This window comes from Gossypium arboreum, chromosome 6 (genome assembly GCF_025698485.1).
Source record: "Gossypium arboreum isolate Shixiya-1 chromosome 6, ASM2569848v2, whole genome shotgun sequence".
In the NCBI taxonomy this organism is placed as follows: domain Eukaryota; kingdom Viridiplantae; phylum Streptophyta; class Magnoliopsida; order Malvales; family Malvaceae; genus Gossypium; species Gossypium arboreum.
Window position 1 is genome coordinate 69,213,151 of NC_069075.1, and position 6,952 is coordinate 69,220,102.

The following is a 6,952-nucleotide window of genomic DNA, read 5'->3' on the forward strand; positions in this document are numbered from 1 at the left end:
GTTCCGATCCTTCTCACGATTCTGTCTTTCAGTACGCTTCAGCTCCTCAGCTATCTTAGCTTTCTCCACCAAAGCAGCAAAGTCACGCTCCCTTTGCGGAGCAATCAACACCCTAAGTTCATCTCTAAGACCATCTTCGAAGCGCACACTACGTTCATACTCTGTAGCTGTAACACCCTTATCCCGTAACCGTCGCCAGAATAGGTAAGGGGCATTACCGGACTTGTAACTCATGTCAGAATAGTAAAATTTTGAACTTTTTCTTGAAATAAAGATCGTTCATTTAAATAAGTACTAAGCACAACCAGAGGTAAAATTTAAACTTCACTAAGTAAACATTCAAAAGATGTCATTTTCGCATGGCTTATATACATTAACCAAAAATATTCTTCCGCCACTAGTCTATTCTATACGTGCCATAAAATAATTCTAAACATAACAGTAACAAGCGGTAGATAGTGATAGTGTGACTAGTTGCTGAGTAGCTTCGCAATGAGATCTATAAAACAGAGGAAACAGAGTAAACGGAGTAAGCATTACAATGCTTAGTAAGTTTTAAGCAGTGTCAACAGATAACAATCAAATTATAACATAGTTGTTCGTATATTTTATTTCACTCTTCCTTCGGGCATACCATCCCTTTACCGAATATGCACATCTCATCATATACAATAGGCAGATAAACTTTCACATAAAAGTGAGCTCATGTGACATAAATATATTGTATGATTTCACTTAACCTCTCACATCGATCCGATGTCACATAATCATAGGAATAGTCTCATAGATTGCTCTCGTATGCATCACATAACTACCTTATGATTTAGTTCAAATCAAGCTCACATATAAACTTGGAGTACATACCGCTTAACATTTCGCCTTGAATATATTTATAAGCAATTCTTATTACAAAGTCTTATAGCTTTAACCTCTACTCGGATTATCGGCGAGACCTTTAGCTCGCATTTAAATCTCCACACGGTTATCGGGTCTTACCGGACAAAATCTCCACACGTGGTCATCGGGTCTTACCTGCACATAATCTCCACACGTAGTCATCGGGTCTTACCCTAATATATTTCCAAGTTTCATGTACATTTAATCACATGTTACAACATTCACATCGACTGTCATATTTGTAATTCATTTGCCTCATCAAATATCTAATAATACACACCTTCCGCCGTCTGTCATTTGGCCACAATATATATATATACACATCTCATACATATCTCACATTAACCATTCGGCTTTACCTTGTATCCATCTCATACACGTTTCGCATTAGCCATTCGGCTTCGCCACATATATACACTTCCACGTTCATCACATTGGCCATTCTACCTTATCACATATATGCATGTTCACATTCATCACATTGGCCATTCGGCCTTATCACACATATGCAAGTTCACATTCATCGCATTGGCCATTCGGCCTTATCACATAAATGTATGTTCACATTTGTCACATTGGCCATTCGGCCTTATCACACATATGCATGTTCACATTCATCGCATTGGCCATTCGGCCTTATCACACATATGCATGTTCACATTCATCGCATTGGCCATTCAGCCTTATCACACATATGCAAGTTCACATTCATCGCATTGGCCATTCGGCCTTATCACACATATGCAAGTTCACATTCATCGCATTGGCCATTCGGCCTTATCACATATATGTATGTTCACATTCATCACATTGGCCATTCGGCCTTATCACATATATGCATGTTCACATTCATCACATTGGCCATTCCGCCTTATCACATATATGCATGTTCACATTCATCACATTGGCCATTCGGCCTTATCACATATATGCATGTTCACATTCATCTCATAAAATCCTAAATCAAAATATAAATTTTCATGTATTCACATCACAATTATCCAAATATACTTCACATACCACATATACTTTCACGTATACACTTTGTCTTGGCTGAATCTACATCTATCATTTTCCAAAGAATAATTCAATTTCATTACATACTATTATTTCATATTCGAATATTTATAAACTTACAATTTCACAAATTTTAATATCAAAGATCCATCTAACACTCATATATCATTTTACAATATCACAATTTAGAATTCACGTATGGGTTTCATCAATAGCTTATGAGCAACTAAAACAAGTTTTATCCATGTTTACAACATAACCACAAATTCTCTACAAGCTGTTTTTCCTGAGCAGCAGTCGTTAAATTATTTGTAACTGGGGCTAAAAAATTCCAAATTATATTCCGTTAATTTCCCATGAAAATAGACTCATATATCCTCTATCCACAAAATTTTCAGAATTTTTGGTTTAGCCAATCAATACCAGATTTTTCTTAAAGTTCCCCTATTTTACTGCTTGACTACTGCGACTACTCTTTACTAAGAATTTAATTTCTCATTGTACCAAATTCAAAATATGTTTTCGTTTATTTTGTTTGAAGCTAGACTCATTAAGGAGTCTAAGCATATAATTTTATCTTATAATCGTTTTTGTACGATTTATGATGATTTTCCAAATACTGAACAGGGATTTTGAGCCATTCTCGACTGTCTCACACAACCTTGAAAATCTCCTTATCGTCAGCCCTTTTGCTTATAAGATTTCTTTTATACTGAAACTAAACGTATCAAGCTTTAATTACATAATTTATTCAGCCTTTAACTCAACTCCCACAATTTATGGTAATTTTTCCAAAACACGCCATCTTTGCTGTCCCTAGCAGATTTATACAATTTACTCAGAAAGTTCTCATTCACATATTTAAAACATAATATCATATATGCTGTTTTCCATATCATTCTTCATTATAACTAAACTTATATGCTAGAAACTTACCTTAAAAGTTGTCGACGACTATAATTCTACGGCTATTTGCTTAGTTTTGTCTTCCCTTTTTCCGACTTTTGTCCTGGATGCTCTTGAGCTAATGATTAACAAATTTACAAATTAAAAAAATTCTACCATGACGATTATAGCCGAATAACATAGACTAAGAAATTAATGTACATATAAAACGTATACATATATAATTAGCTCAACCTTCAATAATTCAATTTGCTAATTAAAACATAGAAATTTATAACCAACTCAAAATTCCTTAACAATGGCCGAATATCAAAAGGGCTATCAAAGGACATCATCAACTAACTAACAAGCTTCAATTGTAATTCAAAACTTAGGTTCACATTTGGCCATTATAAGCAAAACAACCATTCAAAGCTCACTTCAATTATTTAACAAATAAAACTAATGTTTAATACTATCTCCCAATTTGGTATGAGTTACCGAATGAAATTAAACTCCTAATTCATGCACTAAAATCACATTCGGCATAAGCAAACTTCATTTCAATTATGCCACTCTTAAACTTATCCATAATACCCTAAGTTCATTTAGTAGCTAGGCAACAATTATACAAAAAACAACAAGCATTTAACAACAATGTACTTAACCAATTCCTTAAGCATACATTCGGCAATATACATATATATTAATGACTAAAACACTTAGGCCAATTCTAAAACATCCACAAATCTTCATGCTTACATGCCATAACCGTATGGTTCTTATCACACTTGGACCACAAAATGCATAAATTTCACAAATTCTAATTACTATCATAGGCTCAATTTTGGCTAACACTCATTTAAATACTTACAATTTAGCACTAATTTAGCATTTCAACATAGCCGATTGTCGTTAAGCAATTAAGCCATAAACATTTAATTTTACCAAGCTCAACTCATCTATAATCAACCCTCAATACCCTAAAGCATCAAAAACGACATCAAAGAAATACAAACATCCATGACCGAATGTCATCTTCATAACTTTACAAAAACATTTGCCATGAGCTAGCTTCTATACTTGATGACCACTCCAAATATACAAAGATTTTCAATGATAGAGCATTAACATACCTTAATCCACTTAAAGGTGACCAAATGCCTTAACTTCAATTTCTTCTTTTCTTTCTTTAGGTATGCGGCAATGGAGGAAGAAAAGATGAACCAACTTTGTTTTTATCACCCATTTCTTTTAATATAAGTTCATATTTCATATTATTTATTCATTTAACATTTAATTTATTAATATAAAAGGCATATATTTTGTATCCCATACCATCATGGCCGGCCACTTCCTCTAAGGTGGGGAATTTGACATGCAAAACCATTATTTTCAATACATGCTTTAATAGACCCTTATAGATTAACCTATCACATTTCAAAAATATCACACATAAGTCCTATTAACTAAATTCACATGCAATTTACTAAATCGAAGCTTAAAACTTTCACACATTCATATTCACATATAATAAACATAAAACATGACGGCTAATTATTTTTATGACTCGATTTTGTGGTCCCGAAACCACTTTTCGACTAGGGTCAAATTAGGGGTGTCACAACTCTTCCCCCCTTTAGGGATTTTCGTCCCCGAAAATTTCTACCGATGCATAGTTTAGGATAGCGTCCTCTTATTGAATTATATTCATATAAACATTAGCTCATCGGTAGCAATTGTAATTCATTATTGATTTCAGATCGATCTATAAAATCATTTTCTTATCTTAAAACAAATACATAAACATTTCTACAAGTATGCACATATTTCTCATTTTTTTGATTTCATAAGCAATAATCACTTAATTTAATTCACAAATGCATTTCAAACACATATTAAGCACATATTAACATGTATAATTCACATCATCAACCCACATTTTCATTCATGTATAAGTCAGAACTCAATCGAAAGTACACATATACTCAAACATCCCAATAAATATCTTTATAACTCCATCATATCTCACAATTCAACTTAACCTATTTCCAATGTAAAATCAACCTCCACATACCGAACATTGAATTCATTTAGCACATTCAATCATCGTTAACGATACCCAGATACAATCGATTTGGCATAAAGCCTCATATAGTATACCGGCATGGGATTTATTTTAGCACATAACCCATATATCCAAAATTATCAAGATTCATCAAAAATTCTTACAGACTTTCAAATGTCGAACTTAATCAAAATAATTTCTTGAATATGATTAACAAAAAAAAAATAGGGTCATTTAGCAATAGCACATATGACTTCATATACCAAGCATTCCATAGACTAAATCCAGTAACACATTTATAACATGAATTCATTTCTTAACAACATATCCACCATCTTTTACGTATTCACTTATTTAGTATACATAACATAATATAATATGAACTCACAAAGTTTTACTTTCATTTGATTTTCACATACCTTCCGTACATACCTATATCACTTATTTCGATCTTACTTTATTTACCATCTTAAATATACCCGTTGAATCATTCAAATCATTACGGATACTCATTAAGCACATATAGTTTTACAATGCCATATCCTAGATATGGTCTTACATATTCTCACATATCGAGCCGATGCCATGTCCCGCATATGATCTTACACACTATCTCAAATCAATGCCTTCGCATTGCACGAGGTCTTACATGAATTCCACTTCACACACTTAGTGCCCATCGACCGATCTCGCACTCATAGTGCTCGGTTAAAGGAATTCGCACACACACAAAGTGCCTCTAATCATTCACACACATAGTGCTCTTATTCATTCGTTATTACACATTGAAATGACTTAACCAAGTCTATAAACATCATGTATGTACACTTTTAAACATATCATCTCATTTAAGTTTGAATTAGATAGTAATGAACACTTAAACTTTGCTCAAATTACCAAGACGAAGACTACTAGGCACGAAGGTCTTAATACACGCCACCAAAGATGATTGCTCTTGGGACCTAGCCGGATATAACACCAAGACGAATGCTCTTCTAACTTAGCCCGGATACATCACTAGCACGAATGCTCTTCGGGACTTAGTCCGGATACATCACTAGCACGAATGCTCTTCGAGACTTAGTCCGGATATATCACTAGCACGAATGCTCTTCGGGACTTAGTCCGGATACATCACTAGCACGAATGCTCTTCGGGACTTAGCTCGGATATATCACTCTCAATTCTCATGTACATATACACATATGGCAATACACATTAGTATATCATTTACATTACTTGAATACAAACACAACATGCTTGTCGACCATTCAACTTCCGGCCCATAGCCACATACAAAATCACATTTATAGTCATAACACTCTTTCAAAATTGCATCACTTATACCCTTATAATTCAATCCAAATCGAAATTCAAATACGAGTACATGATACGCACTGATCAACTTAATAATTTAGGCATATCTAAGTGAAGTTATATCGATAATTCTCATAGTCAGAAGCTTGCTACAACTCGATCGAGATCAAGATTCATTACAATACAAAGAAACACATTTTAGTAGTCAAAATCATCACACTATCATTTTATCACTTTATGGCATGTATAAATAGACTCGCGTGCTACGTTAGTCCTAGAATCGACTAAACCGTAGCTCGATACCAATAAATGTAACACCCTATCCCGTAACCGCCGCGAGAATAGGTAAGGGCATTATCGGACTTGTAACTCATGTCGTAACAAAGAAAATTTTGAACTTTTCTTGAAATAAAGATCGCTCATTTAAATAAGTACTAAGCACAACCAGAGGTAAAATTTAAACTTCACTAAGTAAACATTCAAAAGATGCCATTTTCGCATGGCTTATATACATTAACCAAAAATATTCTTCCGCCATTAGTCTATTCTATACATGCCATAAAATAATTCTAAACATAACAAGAATAAGCAAAGGATAGTGATAGTGTGACTAGTTGTCGACGATCCCCGAGCCTCAGAAGCTCAAGAATGAGATCTATAAAACAGAGGAAACAGAGTAAACGGAGTAAGCATTACAATGGTTAGTAAGTTTTAAGCGGTTTCAACAGATAACAATCAAATTATAACATAGTTGTTCAGATATTTTAT